General features: G+C 37.0%; 1 pseudogene; it reads right to left on the reverse strand.

Moving 5' to 3' along the window:
• Positions 1-6774: 6774 nt before the first annotated feature.
• Positions 6775-9757, reverse strand: LOC129561281 (NEDD4-binding protein 2-like 1 pseudogene; annotated as a pseudogene).
• Positions 9758-10348: the final 591 nt, after the last annotated feature.

Genomic DNA, 10348 nt, shown 5'->3' on the forward strand with positions numbered 1-10348 from the left:
AAAGATCATGCCCTTAACTGTTTGTGATTATACTAAATTTCCCCTGGCTTAATACTCTTTTATCTAATTTCGCATGTAACACATTGCCCATATTTGAAGGAGAGTTTATATAATTTGAGGGTATAGAAAGTAGCCAAAAAACAGAATGCATTTCTGGGTGTAGCTAACTAATCTTTTCAGAAATCAAGAATGCAGCACCCTCTTCCTACCTAAGCTTACTGGCCTTGACAATAGGAACAGATGGCATGCCCAGGACTACACAGTAGCACATAAACATTCTGGCAGAGAATAAACGAGAACATATGAGTGAAAGCAGCATCGCCACCACTTGAGAACCAAGTCTACTCTTTTTTCATTTTTTTAACAATCTGTTAGCTACATGAAGACTTTATGAATGATACTTTCTGAAAATTTGGCAGATTTTGTCCATAAACACCTTCAAAAAGGAATGTGTATTTAGACTGAGATTTGATGAGAATTTGTTTGATGGGCAATGCTACTTATGTGACTTGGCTCTTTATACAGTTTATGAAGTGTACAAAGCATTGAGATAGATTAAGAAGAAAGAATGTAAATCTTTCCTCTCTGGAAATACAGAAAATATATCAATATGATTCCTTGCTAAGAATCAGACATATTCATCCTTTACGTGAATATCCATTGGATTATATATATATATATATGATAATACTAAAATACAAAGGGGCTTCCCTGGTGGCTGCAATGAAGGGGACGCAGGAGACATGGGTTCAATCCCTGGGTCAAGAAGATCCCCTGAAGAAGGAAATGGCAACCCAATCCTATATTCTTGCCAGGAAAACCCAAAGACAGAAATCCAAAGGATCTCTTTAGAAAAGGCTAGTTCAAGGTCTTGTTCTCTTCTACATTCCGCAGCAACCAGTTAATATAAAAGAGGTACTCATTTCCAACTGAAATTGAAAGTCACTCAGTCATGTCTGACTCTAGGCCATAATTCTGGAGTGGGTAGCTTTTTCCCTCTCCAGGGTATCTTCCCAACCCAGGGATCAAACTCAGGTCTCCTGCATTGCAAGCAGATTGTTTACCAGCTGAGCCACAAATGTGTCAGATTGCATTAATTCTAGTTCCAGTAATGTGTTCAACATGTTGGAGAAAGCTATATAAAAGTAAGTAATTTCTATACTGAAAGAACAAATAGCAATACTTTAATTTTTCATATTTTATCCACCTTTTTTTTTTCTGCTCAGAGCAAATGGTGCTATCCAGTTAATCAGAATCTACTTAATTGTACCTTAGTGTTATTTAACAATTTCTCAGGGCTCTTACATCTTTTTTGTAAAAGGAGGATCAAAACAAAGAGTCAAATTTCAATGAAGATTCTAAAATTTGCACTTCTTTTCTAAGAAGACTTAAAAAACAAACAAGGAGAGGGCAATGCCTAAGTACCATGGAAGATCTACAGCACACCCACCCACCTCTACAGTAATTAACTGGCACTGTGGAATAATAGAGAGAATATGAATGAGACATATTAACTTCCTTTTTGGTTCTCTAGCATAAAACTCTCTATTACATGTAACTATATCTCAACTCATTGCTGCATATGTAAGATTTCATTTTATTACTTTAGGTTTCTGAAATGTGCAACACTATTATGCATATATTAATATAAAAATGTGTTGTGATATGATATGTTTTTTCATTTGAAAATTACTAGTATATGAATATAAGAAAATTGAAGCTAACATCCAAAACCAAAGCTCCTTGGACTGAAACAACTTGGGGGCAAATAAAATGCAAACTTGTAATTATTTGGTTAATTGTTAATTTTAGGATAAAAACTCAAATCCAAAATACTGTCTTAACTTCACTAATATATTTACCTTCATCTAATTTTACAAGGAAACATCTAATCATCTCAATAACACGAATTTAACTTAAAGCTAAGCAATCAAAACATAAAAATATCATTCTAGAATTATATAATCATACGTTTTAGTAAGAGTGAAGATAACAGGACATGATAAATGTTTTCAAGAATACCTACTAAAATCAGTGCTAATATTAATCAAAGTACTGCTAATTTTACACTACTAAGAAAACTATCTTAAGAATTTCATACATGTGGCATGTGTCCTTAAACAATATTCCTATTTGGAATGGCTTCCCAGCTGGCAACAGTGGTAAAGAATCTACCTGTTAATGCAGGAGACACCAGAGATGCGGGTTCAATCTCTGGTTGAGGAAAATCCCCTGGAGAAGGAAATGGCAACCCACTCCAGTATTTTGGTCTGGAAAATTCCATGGACAGAGGAGTCTAATGGGCACAGTCCATGGGACTGCAGTGAGTCAGACATGCAGATAACTACTTAAAAATTAGCACTTTGAAATATGCTAGGGCAATGGCAGCCCACTCCAGTACTCTTGCCTGGAAAATGCCATGGTTGGAGGAACCTGTTGGGCTGCAGTCCGTGGGGTCGCTAAGAGTCTGACATGACTGAGCGACTTCACTTTCACTTTTCACTTTCATGCATTGGAGAAGGAAATGGCAATCCACTCTGGTGTTCTTGCCTGGAGAATCCCAGGGACGGCAGAGCCTGGTGGGCTGCCAGCTATGAGGTCGCACAGAGTCGGACACAACTGAAGCGACTTAGCAGCAGTCACGACTAGGTCATATCCCCAAACTACTCCCCAAATTCTCATTACATTAGACTTGTCTCTGTGCTGTACAGTGATGGTTTTTGATAAATGTATAACTGTTGTTTAGTCCCTAAGTCCTTTTTCAGAGAAAAAAGTGCTTCCTCAGGTGGCGCTAGCGGTAAAGAATCAACCTGCAATGCAGGAGATGGCAGAGATGCGAGTTCCATCCCTGGGTCAGGAAGATTCCCTGGAGAAGGAAATAACAACCGCTCCAGTATTCTTGCCTTGGAAATCCCTTGGACAGAGGAGCCTGACAGGCTACAGTCCATGGGGTTGCAAAGAGTCAAACACGATTGAGCAAGCACACACCTACTATTATAGTACTATACCATACCAAATAGTTTTACAGTCCTAAAAATCTCTCATGTGACACCTACCCCGTCCCCACAAATCCCTGTCAACCACTGATCTTTTCACTGTCTCCACAGGCTTGCCTTTACCAGAATATCATATAGTTGGAGGACAGGACTGAGCGACTTCACTTTCACTTTTCACTGTCATGCACTGGAGAAGGAAATGGCAACCCACTCCAGTGTTCTTGCGTGGAGAATCCCAGGGACGGGGAAGCCTGGTGGGCTGCCATCTATGGGGTCGCACAGAATCGGACACGAGTGAAGCGAATTAGCAGCAGCAGCAGCGTATAATTGGAATCATACAGTACATAGCTTTCTCAGAGTAGGTTCTTCTATTAGCAATATATATTTGAGATTCCTCAATGTCTTTTTCCTGAATTGATAGTTTATTTATTTTTATCACTGAATAATAGTTCACTCTCTGGGTTTATTCATTCACTTACTGAAGGATATCTCTTTCTCTTTTATGCTTTGGCAATTACGAATAGAGATGCTATATCCATTTGTACACAGGTTTGTAGGTAGACAAAAGTTTTCAACTCATTTAGGTAAATATCAGCGAGTATGACTGCAGGATCCTATGGTAAAAGTATGTTCACTTTAGTAAGAAAGCACCAAACTATCTTCCACAGCGACTGTACCAGCTTGTATTTCCAGCAACAGTGAGCTAACGTTCCTGTAGCTCAACATCCTCATGCGCGTTTAGTGTTACTAGTGTTTTAGGTTTTAGCATCTCGTTGTTGTTTTAATTTATAATTCTCTCATAACATATGATGCTAAGCATCTTTTCATATGCTTATTTTCCCCTTATGTATCTTCTTTCATGAGATATTGTTCAGATCTCCCCACTCTTTAATTGTCACTTTCAATATTTTTTTTCATCTTTTTCTTTCAGCAGTTTGATATCCTTGAGTGTTCTTGCTTATACGCATTCAGCTTAAGGTTAACTAAGTTTCCTGAATTTATAGACATGCTTTTCACCAAATTTAGGAATTTGGAAGGCATTATTATTTCAAACTGGAAGAGGGCATGGCAACCCACTCCAGTATTCTTGCCTGTAGAACCCCATTGACAGAGGAGCCTGGCAGGAAACATTCCATAGGATCACAAAGAGTCGGACACGACTGAGTGACTTAGCACAGCACATTATTTAAAATAATTTTCTCATTCTTTTCTCACTTAATTCAGAGACTCTAGTTATATACATTTACATTTCTGAAACTGATCCATAGGATTCTGAATATTTTTAAATTTGTCTCTGCCTTGGCAATTTTTTTCATACATCCTGAAATTTATTGACTCTTTTGGTCATCACCAATCTGCTATTAGGTCCATCCAGATATTTATTTCAGATATGACATCTTTTGTTCTTGAATTTCCATTTGTTTCCCATTTAAAATTTCTGTTGATGATCTGAGATTTTCTCTCTCTCGTTTATTAGGGGCAAATTTTCCTTCATATCCGTGATCTTAGATGCAATAGCTGCTTTAATAATCCTTGTCAGCTAATACTGCTGTATCATCCCAGTTTTCATTGTCTTTTCTCCAGAATATAAATAACAATTTCCTATTTCTTTTTATTTGGCAGGGTATGTAGTAGATTTTATCCACAATTTTGTGACGTATACGTTGTATTAATAGACGCTCCAGACTTTGTTACATTTCTCCAAAGAAAAACTTCATGCAAGGTGCTATCTTATCTTAACTTAGATTCAAACTGGAAATAGTCTTGTCTGAGTGAGTGGTTATTGAAATTTCACCTCAGATCTTTCAGTTTAACTGGGCTGCTTGAAGTATTTCTAGTATCTGTGAGGTTAATGGGTCATACAGAGATTTGCATAGAGACTACACAAATAATTTTGGTTTTCCCTTTTTGTCTCCCTCCCTTCCATAATTTCTACCTTCATTTTTCAGTTGCAGTAATTGTCTGAAAGTCTATCCTCTGAACAATGAAAGATTTTTTTCTTTTATGTCTGTGTTACCCACCTAGGATAACACATACTGTCTTTATACCTTTTAGACCTGTCTTGGTCTAGAAGTCATAAAAGCTCACGTGGTACAGTTTCCTTCTTCCCAGGTGAAACCCAACAAGTATCTGCTTGCTTTTGGCCACTTACCAGTGTCCCAAAATGGTTACTTTTTATATTGTGTCCAGAGTTCAAAGTTGTTATCTGTAGGAGGCTTGGTCCAATAGGAGTTATTTTGCCATTATAGGAAATTGAAAACTTTGAAGCAAGATTTTTAGTAGCATAAAAGCACCAAAAAACAAAGGAAGAGTTATTTCCAAGAATGTTTATGTGATTAAAAGTTATAAACACAGCCCCAAACTATATCCACTGTAGCTACTATTCTCAGAACTGACTAGAAGCACCCCCAATCCAATCCATCCCCAATGGTAGTAGGGACTCCACAACTCAATTGCTTCTAGGAATATCTCTAAGGACTCCAGAACTCTCCCTTTATTTTTAAAACCAATATCATATTATAATGTTTAATAACTATAAAAGCACCATTATATAAAACACTTAATACTACACAAAACAGAAGAAACTGTTGGCCAACAAAAAATAAAGCACACATCCTACATGATTTTATCTATCATGGTCTCACACCAAATTAATCTGATTCCAATCTGTTAAGATTTAATTTAGAGTCATTCGGCATTAGTATGAGTTTTGGTAGAATTTGGTCTTCAACCCACATAAAACAACAAAGCTCTTCCTCTTAAGATGAACATTATTCTTCCACATCTCCATATAAGCTATATCCTGGGACGCTCCATCCTTTGTATTCCCTAAACTTTGGGACTGCCAACTGATCATATGCATGTTTACAGGCATAATTTAAAAACTGCTTAATTATTGCACTTAAAAATTGGTATTTTCTAAAGGTAGACTTGTTTTATTTATAGTCAAAAGTTTTCCATGTTTCACCCTGTTCAATAAAGTGGTAAACAATCTGCGTAATAATGCAGGAGACTAAGGTTTGACCCCTGGATCAGGAAGATCACCTGGAGAAGGAAATAACAACCAGCTCCAGTATTCTTGCCTGGAAAATGCTTTTAAATAATAACACTGATTTTCCTCAGCAATCTGTATAGCTAGTAAGAAGACTTTTAACAGACATTTCTAACACTGATACTTTGCTAAAATAAAGGACTAATTTCCCAAAATGTCTCCTTTGAAGGACAATATTCCTTAGTGTGTACGTTCTGGAATATTCAGTTTAAAAGAAAATCAATATCAACATTACAGCCACATATCTCACATTTTTGGACATGAATGATCAAAGTAGCAATGACACTAATCTTTTTCCTGCCTCTTACTTCTCTCCCACCTGTCTAATCTTCCTGATGCAGATGAATTTCCTGAAAAATATAGATTGTTTCAGAAAAAGTAGCACTGAAGCTTTATACTATATACACTTCAGTTCATTAATGAGCCTATGTGACTGATCATGTTCTTGGATATGTTCTCAGGTTTCAGTTTCAAGTTAATTCTTTCCCCAGAGAAAGGGACTGTGTTTAATCAAATCGGCAGAATTCCCAGCATCAGACCATGCATAGAGGATCACTTTAACAAACGCTTGTTGAAGAGAAATGTAATGGCCTCTGCTCAAAAAGTTTCAAATTTGACTATTTACACTGGAATCAGAGCTCTGACTACAACTGAACGAAGAATAAATACCAGAAATTGAAGTAAAAACTGATTTTGGAAAATTATGGATGCTTGTAAGAGAGACCGCTAATAGCTATGGTGACAACTACCCCTTCTTTTAAGGAGGTCTCATTAGTGAAGCCACCATGTGCCCTCCGGTTTGGAAAGTCCAACTTCAGAAGGACAGGCAAACCACATTTGTGTCCTGGTTTCTGTTGACTCTGCTTGGTTTGGGGCATGCAGCACACTATAAAATCACATTCCTACTGTTCTCTCATTTGTAGTATTTTCTCTCTTGGGACTCGATGAATGTGTCTGTCCTCAAAACTAAAAACATCCATTTCCAGCCTGAAAACTATTTTGTTGGATCTGAAATGCGTTGACTGCCTAGAGCTTCATTTGGCATCATCAGTAATGTGGGCTATGCCATTCCTCACTGCTTTTCTTGCTCTGTTCTGGTTCCATTCATGAGCTTCCTCCAGGAAGTCAGGATTGAACTCAAAGACATTATCTTCCCTGATAAAAGAAAATCTGTGCCAAAAATCAGAGCCCTGGAAAAGTCCTGCTGCAATTGTCTAGCCAGTGAAGTTTTTCCAGAGCCATGAGGAGGAGGTAGGAGGAGGGAAAGATATTTCTGAAAGCTGTGGTGGCCTGAGGTGCCCTACAGGTAGGGTTCAGGGGGAGAGGGAAGTGTTTGTGGTCTCTAGTCCATAGAGTGGGGGACTGGTTGCAAGACTGCTGTGTTCCTTTTCCTGGAGACCCAGACTTCTTATTTTAACACACCCCTGTTCATTTCCAGAAGAAAAAAATGACCAAGTCCACTTTATAAAATGCTATTTTATAAAATGATAAATGGACAAAAAATATAAACCTGAACTGTGTGGAAGAGAAGCAGTAAAATACTTGACAAAGTAGGCATTTTTTTAAAAGATCAGGGAATGTAGAAACAAACTGGGGATGTTGTGTAATTGGTACTTATTATTTAAGCACATGGAGAAAGGAAATGGAGATTTAAAAGCTTTGGGGATTATAAAAAGAAAAATATACATTTAAAAATAAACAATGTATTTTGAATGATGAGAGCAGAGTAATTTACTTCATTTTAATGTAAGGGGAAACACTAGAACAAAAAATAAATTTCCTTTATAGGGACAAAATACACATGACACATTCACCATGGCTTTGTGCTCAAGTCAGACTCAATTTAACGTCCAACTATTACATAAAAGTAGAGTAGCTATTTAATGGAGAACTGGGAAATGACATCCATCTGGCTCTTGCTTGTGGTTTTTAACTAATATCTGTTATCCTCAAAAGGCCAACACGAAATGGAGTTGGCTAGAGGTTTTCAAAATATGGGCAGCATGGAATTCTTCCTTCAGATTAAATCTTATTCCAAAGACCCAAATTTAAAATGGCTAAAACTATTGATCTGTGAGTTAAAGATGATGTACAAGGCACTGGCCATGGTCCTGGATCCCTCTCCCCACATATTCAACAACTGCTGAGTGTCCCCCAACATCCAGGATCAATTAAGCCTCAGTGTGACTCTGCACAGCCAATCATAAAGGGTGATTGAAATGTGGGTAAAACATGGAAGGAGAGATTGCTACCACAGACTTTACAAAGATATATATTGATGGTACCTCCTCCTTCTGTTTTTAAAGGTGTTTATACTGGGAGGGATTGGGGGCAAGGGGAGAAAGGGACGACAGAGAATGAGATGGCTGGATGGCATCAGCGACTCCATGGACATGAGTTTGAGTGAACTCCGGGAGTTGGTGATGGACAGGGAGGCCTGGCGTGCTGTGATTCATGGGGTTGCAAAGAGTAAGACACGACTGAGCAACTGAACTTACCTGAACTGATGCAAAATGTATCTTTATGAATCCATGATCTCACAATTTCTCTATTTTAAATCATATAATTAATACCTACTTTACTATGTACCAAACTCTAGCCACATACACTTTACACAAGATATATGAACCTGCAAGATAGGTATTTCCATTTCTAATTGAAGATTCATAAATGAAAGTTCAGAAAAGTTAAATCTCTTGCCTGAATCAAAAAAAAAAAAAAAGCCATTGGCAGATCCCCTATGCCAAATTTGGACTCTGTGGTATAGCATGTTGCCTTCTAATGAAATTTTTCTAGAAAAATTTTAGAATCACATCTTATCATCTTTAAACATCAAAAATAATCTTATCTAGCATAAATTAATGAAAGGCAGACTTTTTCCTCTTTTAAGCATTTGAGCAAAGTGATAAATAGATCTTTACAGTGTCTAAGTTGTTAACATAAAAAAGAGATATTTAATTAGTTGATGTCTTCATGAATGAGATTTTCTTTTCCAATTAAGAATCACTGATGAAAATCCTGCTTAGATATTAACCAAGTAACAGAGGCAAAGGCATAACACTTTTAGAGATAATTGGTAAATCAATATTAAGAGTTGCTTGTTTGGCTGTTTTGTTGACCTGTCAATACACTGAACAGAATTTTTAATCTTTTCTGTGCATTATGACTGTCTAAAATAAATTTTTTATTTTCTTCATTCCATTTTTAAATTACATTTAATTAATTATCTTATGATAGCACTTAAATGACAGAATCACATTAATATGATTTCCAGTTTACCCTTTGGAATTCAAATATGATTGATTTCTTAGTAATGAGATGAAAAATAATATTAGTATTAGGCAAGTTTATTGAAAGCTTGTTGATCTTACAATAATTTCCTCCAGGGTAAGATGTTAGTGGAGCATAAAAAACAGAATTGTAGACATTAAATCATGGACATGATTGAAGAAAGATCTTGTTCTAATAACAGAATCTTGAGCTACAGATTTTATCCTGATTTTCCCCAAAAGGTCCAACAGACATTTACAAGAGCACTCATTCACCCAAAATAGAAAAATCCATATATTTCATGGTGAATTTGGATTATCACTGTCTCTATACTAATATCTCTAGGAATCTAGAATACTTTAGTCCATTGGTCAAAGGGGTAACTTACTGAAATCATTTGCTGAATGAGGACTATATTAAGTGTGTTTATGTGGCCCATTGGCTGTGTGACTAAATGAGTAGTTGTTACTCTGGCCCCTGAATTAAGATGAGAATAAATAAAATCAGCAACTGAGAGAGTTTCATAACTTTCCGTCCTGTGGTTAACATGGTTGAAAGAGCCAAGTGGACGATTATGATCCTCACGTCTCCTATTAGTCAGGATTCTCCAGCAGAACAGAAGATGATAGATACATGCATACATACAGAAATAAGGAGATTTATTGTAGTAATTGACTCACATGTGGAGACTGAGAGGTCCTACAGTATCCTGTTTGTAAGCTGGAGATCAAAGAAAGTTGATGGTGTACTTAATATAAGCCTGAAGACCTGAGAATGGGGAGGACCAAAAGAATAATTTCTGAAGTCCTAAGTCCCAAAAGGGTTTCCATGGTGGCTCAGTGGTAAGGAATTTGACTGCAAATGCAGAAAACACAAAGACACAGGTTGGATCCCTGGGTTGGAAAGATCTCCTGGACTAGGAAAAAGCAACTCATTCCAGCATTCTTGCCTGAAAATTCCATGGACAGAGGGACCTGGTGGGCTATAGTCCATGGAGTCACAAAGAGCCGAACACGACTGAGCACACACA

This window comes from Moschus berezovskii, chromosome 10, assembly GCF_049115385.1.
Source record: "Moschus berezovskii isolate FMDL1 chromosome 10, NW_MosBer_1.0, whole genome shotgun sequence".
NCBI lineage: Eukaryota > Metazoa > Chordata > Mammalia > Artiodactyla > Moschidae > Moschus > Moschus berezovskii.